Source organism: Serinus canaria, chromosome 9, assembly GCF_022539315.1.
Source record: "Serinus canaria isolate serCan28SL12 chromosome 9, serCan2020, whole genome shotgun sequence".
In the NCBI taxonomy this organism is placed as follows: Eukaryota; Metazoa; Chordata; class Aves; order Passeriformes; family Fringillidae; genus Serinus; species Serinus canaria.
In genome coordinates, this window is record NC_066323.1 from 19,901,560 (window position 1) to 19,923,356 (window position 21,797).

The window sequence follows — 21,797 nt, forward strand, 5'->3', positions numbered from 1 at the left end:
GGTATCACATCTCCTGTTTGGGTAAGTCCAGCACAAGCTGGCACTGATCTCAGCGGAAGCTTTTTGAGTCCTGGGATCATCAAAACACCAACAAATCCAGAATGTGCTGAAAATCACTCAGCTGCCTTGTTCTGCATTAAACCAGATCCAGTTAATGAAAAAACAGGAAGCAACATGGAGCTGGGGCTGGTTCCTCTATACATTATTCAGCCTGGCACTGCCACACTGCCTTGGCTGGGCTAAACATTTAATTACAGATTCATTTGCTTTTTGGGCTCCCTGATGACATTTAATCCTTTCAGCTGTAATAAATGACTCTGGTGCTGGGTGCTCTTTAACCAAAGCACAAGGTTTTTTTTCATAACCGCTTTTTTATTGAAACATTTGGGGCTGGCTGACTTTTTTTAATCAAAGCTCGGGGTCGGATTGCCTGGCTGGCATCAACAACCCTGCACTGACAATGGCAGAGTTATGTTCATTGAATATTCTGCCTTCATCCTGTGCCTTGGAGAAATCCAAAGAATGGCTCTGTTCTTGCCAAGCCCCTTTTGGCCAGCAAAGAGAGGAGATTTTCCTCACTTCTTCTCCCCTCCAATCTTTGCCCACCAGGACTGGCTTTTATTTTCCCACGCTCTGTCATCTCCACTTGTGAAAAGCACCAAAAGTAAATATCTCACTCCCCTCCTCCTTTTTATTTTATTTTTTTTTCTGGAGAACAGCTGAAATCCAGCCAGACTTGTACGATTGGATTATCCTCATCCAAGGATACAGACATTTATCATCTGCTGACTCCTAAAGTCAGGCAAGTTATGCAGAGCTCTGTGCAGAGCTGCTTGAGTCACTCAGGGGGTGAAGGGGGACTGACAACGACAGAGATAAATCTGGGGCCCTTTCCAGATGCTGCCTGTGAATGGACATTCCCAGCACAGTGCAGTTCCCTGGCTCTCTCCCAGCAATTCCTCCAAGGTTTGGGACACATACGGATAAAAAAAACTCTGTAGTGGGCCACAGTCCTGGCAAGGATTGGGTTGGAGGGATCTTAAAGCTCATCCTATTCCAGCCCCTGCCATGGGCAGGGACACCTTCCACTAGCCCAGGCTGCTCCAAGCCCTGTCCAGCCTGGCCTTGGACACTTCCAGGGATGGAGCAGCCGCAGCTTCTCTGGGCACCCTGTGCCAGGGCTTCCCCACCCTCTACAGGGAAGAATTTCTCCCCAATATACAACCTAAATCTTGGTCAGGGCATGCTCTTCCCATAGGGTTGAGATGATAAACTCCTTCTCTTTTAGTTTAAAGCCATCCCCCTTGTCCCAGCACTGTCTGTGTAAAAAGTCCCTCTCCCTCTTTTTTATGAACTCCCTGGAAGTACTGAGAGGTCACAAATTGGATTTGACTTCCTCGCTCCTCTTGAGTCATTGGGCAATGCAGAAGTGCTGCAGAAGGGCTCCTGGAAAAGTGGAACATGGATGAGCTGAGAAATTGATGTGAGGAGTTGGAGATTGCAAAGGCACAGCCAGGGGAGAAAATCCTGCTCCAACCTCTGATCTCATCCCAGCAGGAGCATCCAGCAGGGACAGAGGCACAACCTGTAGGTGTCAGCTGGAACAAGGGGGTGTTTAAGGGCCCTGCCAACCCAAAGCATTCTAGGATTCCATGATTCTCCCCCTCGCACAGGGCTGAGCCCTCAGTGTCTGGATCTGAGCTCCTGCACAGAGTTTATCCTCTGAATCCTTTGGGAAGGGCATGTCCTGCCCAAAGGCAAGCAGTGCCAAGGATGGGAAGCCAAGGATGGCTCCCTGGATGGCAAACACTGCTCAGAATATCCCCTACACCCTTTGTTTCCTCTCCTCCTGTCCTCCTGCCCTGCTGACACCCCCAGTTCTCTGCTGTGCTTCTGTTTATTGCCAGGCTTTTCCTCTCCAATCCACAGCAGCACCTGGCTCTCCAGGCAGGTGAGAGGGACAAAGGACACCATCCACACTTCCCAGGAAAGGGATTTATTCTGCAGAAACTCCTTTCCTGCTGTCTGTACAACTGCTGGTCCATCTGAGCAGCAGATTCCTACCTCTAGGAACTTAAACTTCCCCCAGACTGACAGAAGGCTGGGAGATAATTAAATACTGAGAAACCCTGGGAAAAAATATGGTGGGAATGGGGAAGAGACAGAGCCAAACGAGTGCCTTGGCTGTGATGTGAGCTGAGAAAACTGCTCCACGTGGCAATCTGTGAGTGCCAAGAGTGAAAGGACGTGGAGGAAGGGGACAGGGACACATTGGCTCTCTGGGAAGAGATTATGTTATGAAGGGGGAGGCAGAGGTCAGGGAAGTGGGATACAAATCCAGGGGCTCATTAGTTCTGCTGCTTATGGAACAACTGCCTGGAATCACCTTCATTGCTGGCTGCTGAAACAGCAAAATTTAGCTCAAAATGTCACAAAGCTCTCCACCACCCCGGGAAAGCAAAACACCTTTTTAACAAGCAACAAGGCAGGGAAAGGTCCCAAAAAGTGGAACAAGGTCCTTCACCAAGAGCTGGGAGAACCAGCAAGGGCAGAGTGTGACCACTCGATGTTTAGGGGCTCTGCCAATTTCAGGGACATGTTCAACACACCCTGCAGCCACCACCCTGCAGTGCCTCGAGCTCAGAACCTCAGACAGAACCTGGCCCTGGCCCAGCTGCTGCTACAAACCCAAAATTACCCAAATTACTCAGGCTACAAACACGGAGATGCTCATCAAAGAATATGAGCTCTGGGGGACCAAAATGAAGGGATACAACAATGAGATGAGGCAGCCTGGCCATTGTGAAGGAGAAGATGAGAAAGAAGCAACATTCCAGGCCCCACCATTCCATGTTCCACAAATGTTTGGCACATTCACTCGCAATATATCATAAAATCATGGAATAGTTTGGGTTGGGAGGGACCTTAAAGCCCATCCCATTCCACCCCCTGCCATGGGCAGGGGCGCCTTCCACTACCCCAGGTTGCTCCAAGCCCTCTCCAACCTGGCCTTGGGCACTCCCAGGGATCCAGGGGTAGCCACAGCTTCTCTGGGCACCCTGTGCCAGGGCCTCAGCACCCTCAGAGGGAACAATTCCTTCCCAATATCCCATCCATCCCTGCCCTCTGGCACTGGGAAGCCATTCCCCTTGTCCTGGCACTCCATCCCTTGGAAATATTCTCTCTCCATGTTTCTTGTTGGCTCCTTCAGGCACTGGAAGGCCACAATGAGACCATCCCAGAGCTTCTCTTCTCCAGGCTGAACAATCCCAGCTCTCCCAGCAGAGCTGCTCCATCCCTCTGATCATCCTGGTGCCTCCTCTGGACTCTCTCCAACAGTTGAGCTGTGCTTTGAGAACAGCTTTCTCCTCTGCCAATCCTCCTACTCTTTTCTGTCATTTCCCTGTTTCCCACTGTTTCCAGCCACCCATTTTGAACCTCACTGGCTTCTCCTCCCTGTCTCTCTGTGAGTTTTTTAGGTAATAAATATTCCTGGCTGCTCCTTCTCCTTGCTGGTCCCCAAAACACCGAAGAGCTGTGTCTGTCAGCTGAGCAGCCTCTCCCAGCCCCCTGCCAGGCCTGACACAGCCTGTTCCCACTGACAGGGAATGTCTGGCAGCTCCCTGGGAGCCACCTGCCTGTGCAAACATCCCAGCAGTCACAGCATTCCCTGCACTATCCAGCGTGCACTGGGGAGGGCCACCAGCTGGAACCACTGTGAGCACAGAAATGAGAATGTGGGATGCACAGAAATGAGAATGTGGGATGCACAGATCCTGGCCTGCCCAGGTCAGTGGGACAGAGCTGTCCTTCCCACCAGGAGTCCCTTCTCTGTCAGCTCTCAGTCCTACATCTCAGCCAGCACCAGGATCATCCCCTCCTGGCCAGGATGAAGCTGCTGCTTTGGGATACATCTGGGTGATACATCTGGATGATTTCTTCCTTTCTGCATGCAGCTTTCCCAGCCAATCCAAGAGACCACCTGGAGACAACTCCTCACCTTGGCAGGGGATGAGGGACCTTTGTGTGCCAACCTGCTTCATGTCCTGGCTGACAGGGACACCAAGCACAGCAGCTGGATAATCTTTGGAGAGGATGGCTCAGGAAGCCAGGGACCTGATGTGGAACAAACCCTCTGGGGAGCTTTGACAGGAGCAGCCCCCTCTTTCCAGCAGTGCCCTGGGGGCCTGTGGAAAATCCCAGCCCTGCAGCAGCTCCAAGCTTGAATCCAGGGTGTGCTGCTTGTTTGGCTCCAGCACCTGGGAGGCCATGGCAGCAGCAGGATCCATCTGTCCCTCTTCAGAGGGAAATCTAAAGGTGCAGAGGCTTTTTTCCCAAGGAATTGCACCCCAAATACAGCATCTCAGTTTCCCTGAGATGAGGAATGAGCCCTTGTGTCAGGCTGAAGGGAATGCAATAGCAAGATCTGCTAGATCACAAGGAGGCAGAGATTTTTTTGTTAACTCCTGAAATGCTGCTTGGAGTCAGCCTCCCCCTGGGGTTCTCCTGCCACAGCACCCACCCCAAATTACACACGGAATTTGGCACAGGCTGGTGCTACACCAGCATCTCCCACGGGCTCCCTGGTGCAGGTTCCTACAGAGGGGACCAAATCCTGATGTTCTCTGCTGTCTTTCCTTCCAGCTCCTCTGGCACAGGCCACTTGTGTTGGGTTTTGCTAATCCTGGGCCTGGATAAATGCAGCAGCCCCAGTCCAGCCTCTGCCTCAGAATCCACCCACCGCCTCAGTGGAAAAGAGAGCAGTGAATCAACCAACCCCCACGTGTTTGTCAGGTCTTCCCTGTCACTTCCCTCTTGACATTTCCATAATCCTGCTGTGCCTGCAATTAAGAACTTCAACAAAACGCCCGCTGCTCTCCTCCTCCTCCGCAGCACCGAGCAGCAAAGCCGCACAGGCACCGACTCCTGCTGAAACCAAACGAGCAAAATGAGCAGCCCAGGTCAGAGCCTTCTTCACAGCTGCTGAGGGATGTGAGAGATGAAAGGCCAGGGGTGTCAGAACTCCCTCCCCGGGTTGTGCAAGTGCAGCACGCAGCCCTGTTCCGTGTTTATTTCTGGGGAGCTGCTCTGATAGCATCTGTCAGAGCTCACTGCAGGGCTGGGAGCTGCTCTGGCTCAGCCCTCCTCCCTCCCAGTCGGCACCAGGAGATGCCTTCAGAGCTTGGATCAGCCATTGCTGGAGGAAGCCAGGGCCCAGCAGAAGCCTCAGCTGCCTGAAGAGCTCTCATACCTTGGCTTCAGGCTTCCAGCTTATTCCAGCCTGTTCTTTTCCTCTGGGGTCAAGCACAGGGATGGGAGGGATGAAGAGCAGTCTCCAGATTTTCACCCTGAGGTAAGGTCTCCTCATGGCTTCTGCAGAAAGAGATGTCCTCCAGTCCAGCATTTTCCTCATGGAAGGGGCTGGTGGAGTCCCCATCCCTGGAGATGTCCAAGGGAGGCCTGGATGTGGCACTCAGTGCTCTGGGCTGGGTGACAAGGTGAGGATGGGACACAGGTTGGACTCGGTCTTGGAGGGCTTTTCCAACCTCAGTGGTCCTGGGATCCCACAGTCTGGGTCAAAGGTACTTGGTACACCTGGGGAGGGCCTCCCTTCTCCCTGGAGCAGCTTGGGAAGGGCTTATGGAGCCCACAGGATGCCCAGCATCAGTGGCACTCAAGTGTTCCAACCCAGGCACACCCAAGTGTCCGACAGCACTGATGGTGTAACTGCTCCTGCACGTGAAGCAGATCTCATCCTCCCCCTCCCCAAACCCCCTCACTCGTCCTTCTAAGGGACCCAAACTCCACTCCAGGAGCCCTGACTCTCCCTCCTCACCTGGTTTCCTGCACCAATGATTATTTCTGCCTGTTTGCCATCCCTAATTCCTCAAATCCCCCCTGGTTCTGACTGCCCACTGTAATTGTGTCACATGCACATCTCGCCTGCTTAATTCCACACTGATAAATGTCTTAACTTCAGATAATGAGTGGGGAGAGCCAGGACCAATAACTGCTCATTATTTCCCCATTATTTTTGCTTTGGTGCTATGCAAATTAGCCAAGGAGCTCTGCACTCCCCTGTTTTGACAATGCAATGGCAGCAGCCATTCCAGCAGTTGCTTTAACAATCCTAATTTGCCAGGTTTATTTCCAAGAAATTCTGCCACCAGCAATTTGTCCGTTTGCTCTCACACCCTTTGGCATTCCTTGTGCAAGGCTCTGCCAGCACATCCTGCTACAGAGGCTCCAGACTTTGCAGGTTTCCATCCTGTGATCCTCATTCTGCAGAACACAAAGGAATCATGATTAAAGAAAAATCCAAAAATTACAACTGCAAACTAAAAAGACCAAGAGAAATCTTTGAATGGGCCCTTTTTTGCAGAGGATTAAAGGAGAAAAAGGAGTCCCATGTCTCACTCAATTATTTCTTATCTGTTTTGGGGATGTAATATGGGTTTGAATAATTTGTCAGAGTGGGATGAGCGCATCCATTCTTTATGGATTTATCAGTTTTGGAGAGTTACCTGGTGGCCATTCTGCTCTGTGGAGCTGCCAATCAGCTGAGCTTGACAGCAGCTATAGCAAAGAATCATGGAATATCCTCAGTGGGAAGGACACGCAGGGATTGTGGAGTGTCACTCCTGGCCCTGCACAGACACCCCAACAACCCCACCCTGTGAACCCCTGAGAGCTTTGTCCAAACTCTCCTGGAGCTCTGGCAGCCTTGGGGCTGTGCCCATTCCCTGGGGAGCCTGGGCAGTGCCCCAGCACCCTCTGGGGGAAAAAACTTTTCCCTGATCTCCAACCTAAACTCTCCTGACACAACTCCAGCCATTCCTGGGGTCCTGGGATCAAGCCACTCATGCTGGGAACAGCAGCTGAGGTACAGCCTCACACAGATGAAGAATTCCAGAAATAAACCATCCTTAGGAGCTGCTGAAAGACTCACACAGAAAAAAGGGTTTCTGGAAAAGCCTCAGGGCTGACACCCATGCCCTGAACTCAACACTCTCCATGCAGGAATAAAACACAAATACAAACAAAAATAATACAAAGCAAAGGAGATTTCACACCTTGGAAAAGCAGAACCCTCTGGAAGTCCATTTATGGCTGCCATAGGGAACTGGAGCACCTCCCCTATGGAGACAGGCTGGGAGAGCTGGGGCTGCTCAGCCTGGAAAAGAGAAGGTTGTGGGGAGAGCCACTTCCAGTGTCTGCAGGAGCTACAGGGAAGCTGGACAGGGATTTTTCATCAGGAACTGGAGCGCCAGGAGAAGGGGAATCAAACTGAAAGAGGAGAAATTCAGCTTAGATATTGGGAAGAAATTCCTGGCTGTGGGGGTGCTGAGGCCCTGGCAGAGCGTGCCCAGAGCAGCTGTGGCTGCCCCTGAATCTCTGCAAGTGTCCAAGGCCAGGTTGGATGGGAATTGGAGCACCCTGGGACAGTGGAAGGTGTCCCTGCCCATGGCAGTGGTGGAACTGGATGGGCTTTAAGGTCCCTTACAGCCCAAACCATTCCCTGATTCTACATTTTCCATCAGGAGCATTTGGAGCTGCTGCCAAGGGTGGCAGGAACAACATCTCAGGATTATTACCAGTAATTAAGGAGCTGTGCTATCAGGCTGCTCAGACACAGGCCAGCACCCCCAGTGCATCCCAGACCCCTCCATCCTGGGGCTAACAGGATCAATGGCTCTGCTCTGGCAGCTCCAGCTGCACTCTGACCACCAGCCCTCTCCTGCTGGAATCAGGGATGTCAGACAGCTCCCAGTGCACACACACAGCCATAGATTCCCAAACTCAGTCACAACCAAACCAGGGACAGGTTCAGGATCTTGTCATTCCCCTCAGCAGGAGGGAAAAAAAAATATCTAAAAAAGGAGTGCTGTCACCCAGGCATTTTGAGCCAAGAGGTCAGAAAGCCAATCACTCTGCCCTGCCCAGGAGCTGCTGGATGAGGAGTCCAGCAGCCAAACAATACATTTTTTTTCCTTGATTGATTTGCACATTGTGAAAGTTGGGAGTGAAGAGAAGAGAGCAAAGGCAAAGCTATTCTGCCTTGACTACAATATCTGCTTCCACAAAATTGAAAAACTCTTTTTGGAGCACTTCTGAACGTCTCAAAAATCAAGTTAAGGAAAGGTCTGAAATGAAAAGTCAGCTCAACAGAAAAGAAGCAAAAAGAGTTTGCAGAAATGTCAGCAGAAAGTACTTGTCTTTTTCTCCCTGGGGGTTTTTGTTCTAAAACAATCTGGTCAAATCATTCCAGAGTCACGATTAGCATCAGTGTTAGCAAATCTTCATTCTGTGCAAAAACAAATCAAATGCATTAAAATGCCTGCGAGCGCAGTTCTTGTGGGAAAAGGAGGGCCCAGCTCTGGACTGGGAGGAAACACATTTAGATTGGAAATTAGGAAGGAATTCTTTACTCAGAGGGTGCTGAGGCCCTGGCACAGGGTGCCCAGAGCAGCTGTGGCTGCCCCTGGATCCATGGAAGTGTCCAAGGCCAGGTTGGACAGGGCTTGGAGCAGCCTGGGGTAGTGGAAGGTGTCCCTGCCCATGACAGGGGTGGGACTGGATGGTTTTAAGATCCCTCCCAACCCAAACCATTTCAAGTTTCCTTCAATACCTCAAATGCAGGTGCTGTGGCCTTGCAGGGACCCCTCCCTGGGCTGGTGGAGCAGAGCATGGGGAAGGAAAAGCAGGAATGAGGGATTCATTCTCCCTGCCACTGTTCAGTGCTCCACTGACCCTGTGGCACAGCAGGAGCTCAGGGGCAGCACTGTCCTTCATTCCCAATGGGATCTTGGCAAGGGAGCCCATGAATCCCTCATTCCTGAGAACCTGGTTGGCACATTTCACTGCTGGGTAACCCTGCTGTGAGCTCCTGCCACCATCACTGCTGGCATCTCAAAGATCCTGTGCTGAAGGGACCCTTCTGTCTCTGGTGCTGATACCTCCAGAGAATTCCTGCAGCACTTAGCTCCAACCACCTTCCAAAATCCATCTGCACACTGGAGCTCCTCATGTGCAGTGCAGCTCTCCCAAGAATCATGGAATGGCCTGGGCTGGAAGAGACCTTAAAGACCACCCAATTCCAACCCCTGGCATGGGCAGAGACAGCTTCCACTAGCCCAGGTTGCTCCAAGCTCTGTTCAGCCTGGCCTGGAACGCTTCCAGGGATGGAGCAGCCACAGCCTCTCAAGGCACCCTGTGCCAGGGCCTCAACACCTCACAGGGAAGAATTCCTTCCCAATATCCCCAAGGCCACTGTGAGGTCACCCCAGAGCTTCTCTGTTCCAGGCTGAGCACTCCCAGCTGTGCCAGCCTTTCCTCCTAGCAGAGCTGCTCCATCCCTCTGCTCACCCTGGTGCCTCCTCTGGACTCTCTCCAGCAGCTCCAGGTCCTTCCTGTGCTGGGCCCCAGGGCTGGGGTAGCTCTGCAGGTGGGGTCTCACCTGAGCAGGGCAGAGGGGCACAATCCCAATCCCTTTCCTGCTGCCCACCCTGGGATCAGCCCAGGGCAGGGGGCTGGATGTGGCTCTTGGAGTGACAGCACTGAGCAGCTCCAGGGCTGCAGAGAGCAGCACACGAGGAGTGCACAGAAATGATCAAAGTGACACTTGCAGGTAAATACTGGGGTCATCCCACCCAGGGCACGGACAGGATGAGCAGCCAGAGGCAGGAGATGTGGGAAGAGATGCCTCTCTCAGCCACAAAGTTCATGGACTGAGCACTCAAACCCCTGCAGCTCCGAGGGCTGCATCCCTGCCTGGAATAGTAATAACGCCCAGGAACGGCTGCTGCCTTTGGTTCCCGCTATCGCGGAAGAGCAGCTCCTGCTATCACAGCGCAGCACAGAGGGAACAGGAGCAGGATAGAAAAAATACAGCCCCAAAAGCACAAAAAGCCAGAATCTGCTCAATTCAGGGCTCGGAGAACCCAACCCATCCAATCACTGCACACAAACGTGATTACCAGGGTCTGTCTGGCATTGCAGAAAGGCTTTTCTTCCCCTCCCCTCTCTCCAAGGATTCCACTGGAAGGAGGAGGGCAGGGAGGGGGAAGCGCGGAGAGTCCCCAGACCGCGGGGTGTTTTAGCAGCGAGCTGGTTGCGTTAGGAACCGCGCGGAGCGCAGGCAGCAGGGGGGCTGCTGCAGCCTCCATCCATCCATCCGTCCGTCTGTCCGTCCATCCGTCCGTCTGTCCGTCCATCCATCCATCCGTCCGTCTGTCCGTCCGTCCGTCCGTCCTTCCGTCCCTCCCCGGCTGCCGCGGGCAAACGAAGGCTGCTGCTGCCACCTGCAGCCCGCAGCTCCGGCCGCGGCTCCCTGCCCAAAGCCGGCTCACACGGCGAGACCGGCCGGGCTAAAACAGAGGGTTCAGCCCTGCCAAAGAGGAGCCTGCCCAGGTTTCCAGGGAGGCAGGATCTTGCTGTGCCATGGTATGTGCCCTCTTGGTTTGCAAAACGGTGCGGAGCGCTTCCCTGCTCTGCATGGCCCTCCAGGATGAAGGGATGTCCTGCAAATATCTGGTTTAGAAAGAGGTGACAGAAGTCTTTGAAGAGAACAATGGAGGTAGAGATCACGTGTCTGGATATTGGATTTATTCTGATGCCACCCGAAAATAACCCCCTAAGAGCTTTCCCAGAGCAGCTGTGGCTGCCCCTGGATCCCTGGAAGTGTCCAAGGCCAGGTTGGTGGGGCTTGGAGCAACCTGGGATAGTGGAAGCTGTCCCTGCCCATGGAATGAGATGAATTTTAAGGCCTCTTCCAACCCAAACTATTCCACGATTCTGTGATCCAATCAAAGCCTCCACATGCAAACTCCAGCAGCAGTGTGCAAGAGATTTTTTGGGGTTTTTTTTCCATCAGGGAACATCAGGATAACCCGGAGGTTTGTGCAAAGGGGGTGATTGGAATCTGAGATGTGCAATTAATAGTGGAGCACAGATTGGGTACCTGGCAGCTCTCCCAAAGCCCGAGGTAACATCAAGCATCTCCTCCTCTATAAAAAGACAGAACTTGATCTCAAAGGACTCTGGATGTTCACATCCTGGGAAGGCACAGTGCCAAGAATACAGTTATTTTCTTTACAAAACCTGGCCTAATCCCATTTTACTCCTAAATTCCCCTCTGAAGGAAATTGAGTCTGGACATAAAGAAACAGTTCTGCCCTGAAAAACCCCACCAATCCCCACCCTATTAAGAGCCTGCAGAGCAGGCAAACACAGCCATAAACCTCTGATCTCCACATGCTAGAAAACAAAATACCAGGAAAACTGAAACAGGAGAGAAAAAGCTGTAAGCTGTCCCTTGGACTCTGCAATGACACCAGGAAATAACCTCCATCACCCCAAAACAAGTGGCAAAAAGCAATGGGTGTGGTACCAAAGGCTATTTGCTAATTAACAGGAAATTTCACCATCTGTAAAATCCCTCCCCAGGTTCACTACATCAATCATTCTCTACTTTGAGAGGGAAGGAAACTTCAGCCAAATAATTTTTTCAGAAATATGAACCTGAGAGCTCCTGCAAGAGTTAATAAGGGCGATGAGAACCCCAGGGTCTACAGACAAAATAAAAGGAGTCCTAAAGCACTGGATTCATATTTCAGCCTGACTTTAGTGCTAAATGTCGACCAATTTTGACAGAAATCCATCACCCAAATAAAATTTGAAGGTCTGAAGCATAGAGTTGGAGCATAAAAATATACTGCAAAGGCACATTTAAAGCCCAGGTCTAAAATTAGTTGTTTGACACAGGGAGTTTTAACAGTGCTGCAATCCCCCCTTCCTGCACTGATTTTGCTCTCTAAGCTCACACAGGACTAAAAACATTTTTTAAGAAGTTATAGCTTAAAAGGAAGGATTCTCCTCTGTGTTCTGCTGTATTAGGACAGGTTTCACCATTTAGCACAAATTTGCCAGGATAAATGGAAGTTCCCAGGTTTGTTGACCACTTCCTCAGGATTTAATAAAATTATAAGTTGTCCAGCCCAGCTCTGTAAATTTGACAAGAAATGCATTTAACAATTTCAGTAAGTTATTTCTGCATACCAAAGCCGGGTGATATTCATCTCTTCTTTTAAAAAAGGATGTCTTATCCTCTTCCTAATACAGAGGAAAGATGCAAAGATCCCCTAATCTTTGAAGGAAGGTGTCTTCAAACCCTCCACGCTACTCGTGCATGAGAATAAATCCATAGGAAAAGAGGAGCTCATGCTTGGAATGTTAACATATTGTAGCATCAATTATGATATTTATCATGCAGGGAATGAGAAGTTAGCAACCATTTATAGCCCAATTCCAGTAAACATTAGAGCCTTTCCCAGCATATACACACACCCCCACGATTAATCAGAGGGAAAACTCTCCCCAAACAAATCTGAGCTGCTTCACAGAGGTGGCTTTGCTTTCCCCATCTCCACTGAGTGTTTTACAGGGAATGACCCCCCCCCACCCCATCCCAGATCCTCAGAGAAACCACTGGGAAGACTTTTCCCTGCTCCCCATGGGGGAACTGCTCGTTCCGAGGAGGAACAGCAATTTTGGGGACTGCAGGGGCTGCCTGTGGCACCAGTGGCACAAACAGCCCATGGAGGGGTTTGCAGGCACCTGGGAGATGTGGCTGGGGAACAGCTGTGCCTGTATGGTCCCCTGTGGTCCCCAGGGGCCAGGACAATTTTCCAGCCACTGCAGAAAGAGATGTCCCAGTGTTTGATATGACCTGAAACAGGCAGACCCAGCATCACTCACACAAGTGGGGCACCAAAGCACAAAATCCAAGTTTTCCCATAAAAGCAGAACCCAAAGCTTCATTGGACACAAAACAAGTGACCCTGAACTCTGAGCCCCAGCCCTCAGCAAGGCCATTGCCCACCAGCAGCACCAGTTTGGGGCTGGTTTTACCCCTGGAGCTGGAGAGGAACATGCAGAGGTCACCTGCTTTGCTCACCTCAATGAGCATTAGAAGATCCCCCAGGAGAAGACATGGAGCATCCCCACAAACCCCAGCACAAAGTCCCACACCAGGGACTTTCCACATCGCCTCCCCACAACCCCCCAAAGCAGGAGCTCCCCACACCATGTCCCCTTGAACCCCAGTTCAGGGACTCACCCTAAACCTCCAGACCAGGGACTCCAACACCAGCTCCCCATAAACCCCCAGTCCAGGGAATCCCCCAAGCCCCCAGTCCAGAGAACCTCCCCAAAACTCACATAGCAAGGACCCCCACACCACCTCCCCTTAAACCCCAATTTAGGCACCCCCCTGAACCTCCACACCAGGGGCCCCAACATGATCTCACCCAAACCCCCAGCCCAAAGACCCTTCACACCACCTCCCCCTAAACCCTAATTCAGGGAAACCCCCAGGCCTCCAGACTAGGGAACCCCCCAAAGCCCCAACCCAGGGATCTCCCAAACCATCCACAGCATCACCCCTCAAACCCCCAGTCCAGGGGTCCCTCCCAAACCCCACACCATGTCCCCAAAACCACCCAGCCCAGGCACCCCAACACTTCACACAGAGCCTTGCCAAGAGCACCTCAGCAAAGAGGCTCCTCCCAGGCTAACAGGGCCCTATAAACAATAGGTTCAGTATAAAATTATAAAATTAGGGGATGTGGGTCAAGGGGGAGATGCTTAAGGAAAACGGGAAGCACAAGGCTTCTCTCCAAAGGGAGAACCAGGGGAGACAGGAAAAGACAGAGCACAACCAAAAGGGGGCGAGGGAGTCAGTGCTGTGCCTGCAGCCTGTGGATCACGGAATCCTCAAGGAATCACAGAATCCTCAAGGCTGGAAAAACCCCCAACCTCACCGAGTGCCCCCGTTGCCATCAGGGACTGAGCAGAGCCATAATCCTGCCCCGTGGGAAGCAGGAGCTGAGCCCTCCTGCTGCTCTCCCAACCACAGTCTCCACCAAAGAGGAATTTCCAGGAGGGTTTTCCCCCCTCCATTCCCACATCCTCTGTGTTGTTATTGTTTGGGTTCAGAGTTGCCATGAGAATGTGCAGCCAGTGTCAATTTAATGGAATTATCATGTGTGGAAAAGGACCATGGCCAGAGCCTGGCTCCCTGATTCATTCCCCCACCACCAGGCCCTGAGCAGATATTCCATGGAATGCTGGCCAGTCAGGGCTTCCAGGCTTAGCTCACCCCTGCACAGCTCTTCCCAGAATTAATAAACCAGGATATTCCTTTCAAAACCACTTTTCTGATGGAAAAAAAAAAAGCTCGGAAGTGCAGAGCTGCCTCATCACTCCCACACTGAGTGGATCCTTAGCACTGGGAAGCTCAGCTCAGGGGTTTCTGGGCAGATTTAGAGTTTTCCTTTGTTTCTTCCCTCAGTCCCTGTGGAACCCATTGCAGCTGTTCCCTCCCCAGCCATCACAGAGCAAGGTGTGGGAATCAGACCCACACAAGCCTTTCATGACTCAGTTTCCACGTCAGCTTTTTCCTTGTTTACCTCAGAACCCAGGCTGCTTTGAGCCTGGGGGACTAAAGCAAGATTCCAAGGGAAAAGATGGATTTTCCCATCCAAGTTTGAGTAAGCTCTGTGGTGACAGAGAAGTGCACAAGGCCAGGAGAGAGGACACAGATCTGTGGCTGCCAGTCCTGCCCGTGGCCCCTGTGGAATCCTTCAGTGGGATATCCTGGTTTTCCTCAGAGGGAAAACTTGCCATTTCCCCCACTTCCCAGGGAAGGAAAGCCAATCCAACAAGGCTGAGGAAGAAAAGACACCAGATGTAGTAGCCCAGGGTCTCTGAGGCTCAAACCAGAGCGTGTTAGTTGTAGATAAGGCCCTTCAAAGCCGTTGTTTTATTCCTTTAAACCACGCTGGCTGCAGCCAGAGCCGTGAATTCACGGAGCAAAGCTCTTTCCCAAGGCCAATATTGCCTGTCCAGATGATCCTGTAATTCCACTGAGGTCCAACTTTTCATTTGGCCTCCCCAGCAGACCTGACCTTGCAGGAATATTTTCTTGGCGTGCACCACAGAGAAACTGTGAGGAGAAAGTATTAAATGCTTTCAAAGGAGATGGGAGCAGAAGGGGGTTTTTTTGTTGTTTCTAGCTGTCTACTCAGTGATAAAGAGACAAAAAAAAAGCCAGAATTTCATAAAACTCTGTTTGTTAATGATCAGGAAATGCAAAGCCTGACTAGAGAATTATGCTGCTCTTTTGAAGGAGCTTCTGGTGGCTTCTGCAAAAGAAAACAGAGCCAACTAATGCCAATAATAGGCTAAATAATTAAAAGAGATGCTTTCTCTCTTGAGAGTGGAAGCCAACAAGGGGATTAATGAAGGAAGAGGGATAAAGTGAGGAAAAACTCTTGTATTTTCAGTAAAAGTGATGAGTTTATTACAAGTATATTAAAAAAAAAGAGAGGCCAGTAACCGGCCCTGGACTTTTGCCCTAAATTGGAGATGTCTCAGTAAACCACACCAAAAATCTACCCTCACTCCAAACAATCTAGGCAGTGCTCACCAGAGCTGGGAAAAACCCACCTAAAAAAGCTTCACGGGGCTTGGAGAACCCCCAATGGGTGGAGAGAAAAAACCCAGGATCCTGTTGGCTTACTGAGATTCCTTAAGGTGCTGCACATCCAGGGAATTTCAGTTCAAATAACTTCAGGTTAGAACCACTCACTGTGCCCTGCAGGATGGTTTGGGTTGGACATCAGGAGGAAATTCTTCCTGGAAAGGCTGGCCAGGTATTGGCAGGGGCTGCCCAGGGGGGTTTGGAGCCCCCATCCCTGGAGGTGTCCAAGGAAGGTCTGGATGTGGCACTGAGTGCTCTGGGCTGGGTGACAAGGTGGGGATGAGGCACAGGTTGGACCCAATGGTTTTGGAGGGCTTTTCCAACCTAAAAGATTCTGTAATTCCATTATTCTTTTTTCAGGAGGAGACTTTTTGGAGCATCTAGAAGGTGGCTCTGGCTGGGGGAATGATCCCACTTCTTTTTGTGTGGATCAAAGTCGGTTTGGTTTCCCTCCATCCTCCCAAAGCTCCCAGCTTTGAGAAAGGCACAATCGACCTCCTGGTGCCTCCCCAGCCTCCAACCACATCCCATCTGGAAGCTGTGGCTGTGGACTGCAATCCCAGCTGTGCCAAAGTCCAGGAGCAGCCCCTCCTGGCTGGTTTCCAGAGCCAGGTTACATCCCTTGCCCATGGATAGGAAGTGTGGTTAAAATGTCTCCAAACTTGGAATTATTCTATTCCTGCAAGCACAGATTTCCAACCCGAGGTCACCCAAAGCAGGAATTCAAAGGCAAATCCCCATTTCTCTTCAGCAAGAAAAATATCCTGACAATATTTTGCTTTGACCTTCTTGAAGTGTTTTAATAAGACTGAAACAATCCATATTAACGGAGATTGAAATGTTTCATTTCCACACTGCTGCTCCAATTGCTGCCTGATACCAGAGGAATATAGCACAGCAATTTTACAAATGGTTTCAATAATGTCCCACTAAAGTCTGCCAAAAATCAATTTCTGAGCTGAGGGCTCTTTTCCCAGGGAAAATCTCCCTGGGGCTGTAATGCCAGGGTATGTGGAGAGGGTGAGCTCTGAGGGCACCCTGCAAATCCCAGTGCTCCAGCAGCTCTCTGTGCTTGGAAGTTGTGACAAAGGGAATGAGACCTTGAGTCATGCTTTTGCAGCTCCTGATGCTGCTGCAGGAGTAGCAACAACAACATTAACAACAGGTTTTTGTCCCTCTTAATTCAAACCACGAATCCATGTCCTTGCAGGACAGAATTCCCAGGCACCTGCCCACCTTTGGATATTGCAGGGATACAAGGTGTGCAGTGCCCTTTATGGAGCCAGGAAGAGCAAAAGATGTTTTGGGCACCCAAATCTGCTTGAACATCCTCCTGGGAATCAGACAGGAGCCTCAGGTCAGGATCCTTTTCACTTTAACTCTACACTTCCATGGAGCTGCTGGAGAGAGTCCAGAGGAGGCACCAGGGTGAGCAGAGGGATGGAACAGCTCTGCTGGGAGGAAAGGCTGGCACAGCTGGGAGTGTTCAGCCTGGAGAAGAGAAAATGCAGGGTGACCAAACTGTGTCCTTCCAGTGCCTGAAGGAGCTACAAGAAACAGGGAGAGAGAATATTCCCAAGGGATAGAGTGCCAGGACAAGGGGAATGGCTTCCCACTGCCAGAGGGCAGGGTTGGATGGGAGATTGGAAGGAATCCTTCCCTGTGAGGGAGGTGATGGGTGCCCAGAGCAGCTGTGGCTGCCCCTGGATCCCTGGGAGTGTCCAAGGCCAGGATGGACAGGGCTTGGAGCACCCTGGGACAGTGGGAGGTGACCCTGCCAACCTGAGCACTCCCTCTGCTCGGGAGGAGAGAGAAGGGTTTCAGATCGCTGCCTGCCAGGTGTATCCTTCCCTCCTTCAAATTTCTCTCCGACTTTCCCTCTCCTCTTTCTCTGCAAAAATCTTCCTGCCACCTCCTGGAAGAAGCTGCAACTGCTGCAGTGCCTCTGCAGAAGGGGAATAAATTCTCTGGATGTGCTGGAAAGCTCTCCAGGTTTGGGAGGGGGTGGGAGCTCCTGGGTGGATTTCCAGCCTCTTCTCTGTGTCTTTTCCCCCTGCCGTTCTTTTCTCTCTCCAGGAGTGCCTGCCTTGCTTTTTTCTTGACGTTATCAGTGCTAAATGTCGGTGCTTCCCCTCAGTCGATGCTTTCTTTTCAAGGAGAAGACAATAAGGGAATTCAGCTAAAGCCCAGGAAATTAGGGAGAGTGATTAAGGTGCACACCTTTGTGGTGTGGCTTTGTGTTCGTGTCCAGCCAACAGGACAAATTTGGGTGTCATTATTTGTGTTACAAAGGGAATGCCAAACAACCTGAGAGAAGTCCCCAGTCAGGGGTTATCCAAACACAGTGAATTACCTCTGTCCCTAAAAAGGCAGAAGTAAGAATAAAATTAAATGGTCCATTTACTCAGGTGACTGACTGAAAATTTTGAAGCCAAAAAGCAACAAACTGGTTTTGGCAATCAGATAAATATTGGAATGAATTTAAACAATGCTCTCAGGCACAGAGTGGGAATTTGGGACATCCTGTGCAGGGCCAGAGGTTGGACTGGATGATCCTTGTGGGTCCTTTCCAGTTCAGGATATTCCACATAATTCATATTCTGTGATGCAATTTCAGCAGGTTAATGCCTGTCATTTGGGATAACTGCCTTTAACATCAGCGTTGTCTCAGCTGGATTTTCACCTGGGATAATCCCCTCAGCCTTGGACACTCACTTCATCCATGAGCATCCTTTTCTCTCACTGACTCCCATATCCATCCAGTCAGTTTTATTTCCCACTAAAATCCTAAGGCATGTTTGCTAAACACAGCAGTGCCTTGTAGGAAGTGCTGAGATCAGGGAGTTGTGCTGGATAACAACACAATTCATTGGGTTTTTCATTAGAATTATTAAGCCAAAGCTCTGCAGAATCTCACCTGCATTTATCCCCAGTTGATCCTGTGTGATCTGTGTGATCCTGCAGAGAAGGATCAACAAATCTTCCAGAAAATCTGAAGAGTCTGGTCTTGGAGAGGTTCAATATTGAGTGTACAGGTACTGATTTAAACATCAAAATTGGCTGTGTTAACATGCTTGGAGAGCTGCACAGGATATATTCCTTAAACTGGGAGTCTGGGATGTTCCTGCTCCTCTGCAGGTTCCAAAACACCCCCAAAATGACACTGGTGGGTAACAAAAGTCTCCACATTTTTTTGTAGTCAGAGGACTTACAAATATAGTGGATTTCAAGGCTGGCATCTCTCTATTAAATCCTTTGGCCAGGTAGAGCTCCCCTGTCTTTAAGCAGCTCCTTTGAAGACTCTGGGATTTTTCCTACCTCAAAAATAATTTATTTGTTTTTTTCAGCTTCCCAGTCCCTGCCAGACAGCTTGGATTGCTCCAGGAGAGTACTGGCCCTCTAGAAAAGGAAAGAGGAATGAATGAAACCTCGATTTTTTCTGGCTCTAATAATATATTTTTTGTTTTAATTCATCTGTACTTTGCTCCAGCACCAATTCCCCAGCATTTCCCTGTTTCTCACCTCCCTGAAGATTTTATGCCCAGTGTAAGAGACATTTATATATTCTTTCTGGGGCTATAGGGCCTGAATTGTGTCCCCTTCACATCTGGGTGAATTCAGACTTTCAGGGTGACCGTGGGGAGGCAAACAGGCCCAGCATGGTCACAACACCTCAAGTCCCCTGGAATCCAAGCTGAAAGGCAAATTCCTGCAGCTTCTCTGTCTGGGATCGTTGGGATTGTTTTTATATCCATTCTGGGAGGGCTTGTACAGCAGATGGTGGCTCAGGGCCCTTTTTGGGAGGGCAGTGTCACTGGGGGGCACAGGGGCTGTGCTGCAGCTCCAGCTCTCCTGGATGCAATTCCTGCATGCTCTGGGCAAATCCCTGGGGAGCTGCAGCTCCGGTGGCTGCAAACACCAGGGGACACTGTGAGACTGAGGCTGGACATGGCCTCAGCCTCTGCCACCCCCAGCCCTGCAGGGACACGGGCACAGCCCTACCCTAGGCTCCTCCAGGGCTGGGTGACACCGGATCAGTGTCCCCTGCAAGGAGGGGGCTTGGGGCCAGCAGGGCACGATGGACAGGGACATTTCCCTACACCCTTCAGATGTCAGGACCCAGGACATCCCTCTGGCTGTCCTGGACTGCCAAGAGCCCTGCCAGGGGGCTCAGAGACCCTTGCACAGAGCCCAGAATGCCTGTGGTTTCAATTATTACCCATGTAGCAAATTACCAACCTTTTATGAAGATCTGCAAGCCACGACAGTTTAAGCAGAATGATAGTGAATTTATCACAGGGTGAAAAAGTAAATTTTGGGGTTTTTAAAATGGGGGTTCAGGGGGCAAGAGGGAGGAATCTGGGCATGTTCAGCCTTTCTCCTTCTTCTTCTTCTTCTTCTTGGCCTCCATTTTCTGGGTGATGTTGGCCCTTTTAGATTGGTTTAGAGTAGAAGCTCACTGTCTAACAAAGGTGACAGGTATTGGGAAATAATTGTAAATATTGCACATATAGTTTTTAGTATAAAGACATAACACCACCCCGGGGGCAGGCAGAGTGCCTCTGACTGTCCTGCTGAGCAGACCTCAGCTAGACAGGAGAAAGAATTGTATAGATAAGGAACAATAAACAACCTTGAGACTGAGAAATGAAGAGCCCTGACTCCTTCTTCAAGAGCTGGGCTGGGAAAAGAGACTTTCCAACTTTTCTTGGGGTCACTCTGACCAGCCAGAAACCCTGACATTCAGAGTGGGACGAGGACATAGGGGTGACATCCAGGACAGCCCTCACCTGCCTCCAAGTGCTTTCCTGGAGCATTCCAGCTGGGAAGTGCAGCTTGGGGCTACCCAGGTGGGAGGACACAGGGCACCAGGGTGTGGTGGGGACAGGGCAGGTGGCACTTGGCAAGTGCTGTGGGTGAAGGCAGAGGTGCTGCTGGACCACTGGGAGCAGGGGATAAGCAGGACACAGGAGGGGAATGGAGGGGTCAGCTGGGCTCCACCTCCCTGTTCGTGCCAAAGGCATCCTGGCATCATTTCTGAGCACAGCCATGTGTGTTACCCCCAAATGGCTTGGAATGATCAAGTGCAGGCTAAAAGGAGCTGCAACTTTTGGCTGCTTGGAGCAGAGTTGGTGCTTTCCCTGTCAGACCTGTCTGATGGCTCCTTGTCCCAGTGTCCTGCTGTGGCAGCACTTGGAAGGATCTCTCTGGGAAAGGTACAAGAATAACTCCCATTTCTCCTCTTTGCATGACCTTTAAATTCCAGTCTTTATTTACACAACGTGGGGGTGTTCAGCCCTGAGAAATGAAGGCTCTGAGGAGACCTTAAAACCCTTTCCTGTGCCTAAAGGGGCTCCAAGATTGCTGGAAAGGGACTTTGGACAAGAGATGGAGTGACAGAACAAGGGGGGATGGCTTTAAGCTGACAGAGGCAGGAGTATATGGAGTTTTAGGAAGAAATTGTTCCCTGTGAGGGTGGTGAAGCCTTGGCACAGGTTGTTCAGAGCAGCTGTGGCTGCCCCATCCCTGGGAGTGTCCAAGGCGAGGTTGGACGGGGCTTGGAGCAACCTGGGATAGTGGAAGCTGTCCCTGCCCATGGCTTGGGGTGGGACTGAGTGGGCTTTAAGGTCCCTTCCAACCCAAACCATTCTGGGATTCTGAATTTGCCTTAGGGGAACCCTGCTCAGAGCTGTTCCATCCCATGGGGCAGGATGGGACCCAGCTGTCACTGCCCACCCGAGCCAGCCCAGAGGGGACAGGGCAGCACCCACCAGAGGATTCTGTGGATATTTGGAAAACAGCACAGGAATGTGGGGTGAGGGCAATGGAACCAAAGCCAGCAGGGCTCAGATCCCTGGGAGAAGAGCCTGTTTAATGGCTCTGCTGAATCAGGGCCCAGGAGCAGCTCCATCTCCATCAGGTGATGGAGTGACACTGGGTCAGCTGAGCTGCTGATGCCAGGGGCTGAAGGCATCTCCAAGGGCTTGGGAAGCCAATGGATTGCAAGGATGCCAGAGGAGGAGCTGGCAAAGCAAAGCCTCCAGCGGGCTGGGCTCGCCAAAAGCCTCCTCCCACACAGTAAATTCACCCCCAATTAAAAATGTATCTGTTTGCTTTCCTGAGATTGATCACACATTTAATCAGTCACTGCTCAGATATAGAGTAGCTCTGAAAGGCAGAGATAATAAAGAAATCATTCTTTTAAAGGAGTAGCTGCATTGCAGATCAATTTCTTCAAAACCTTCATGTGCACAGA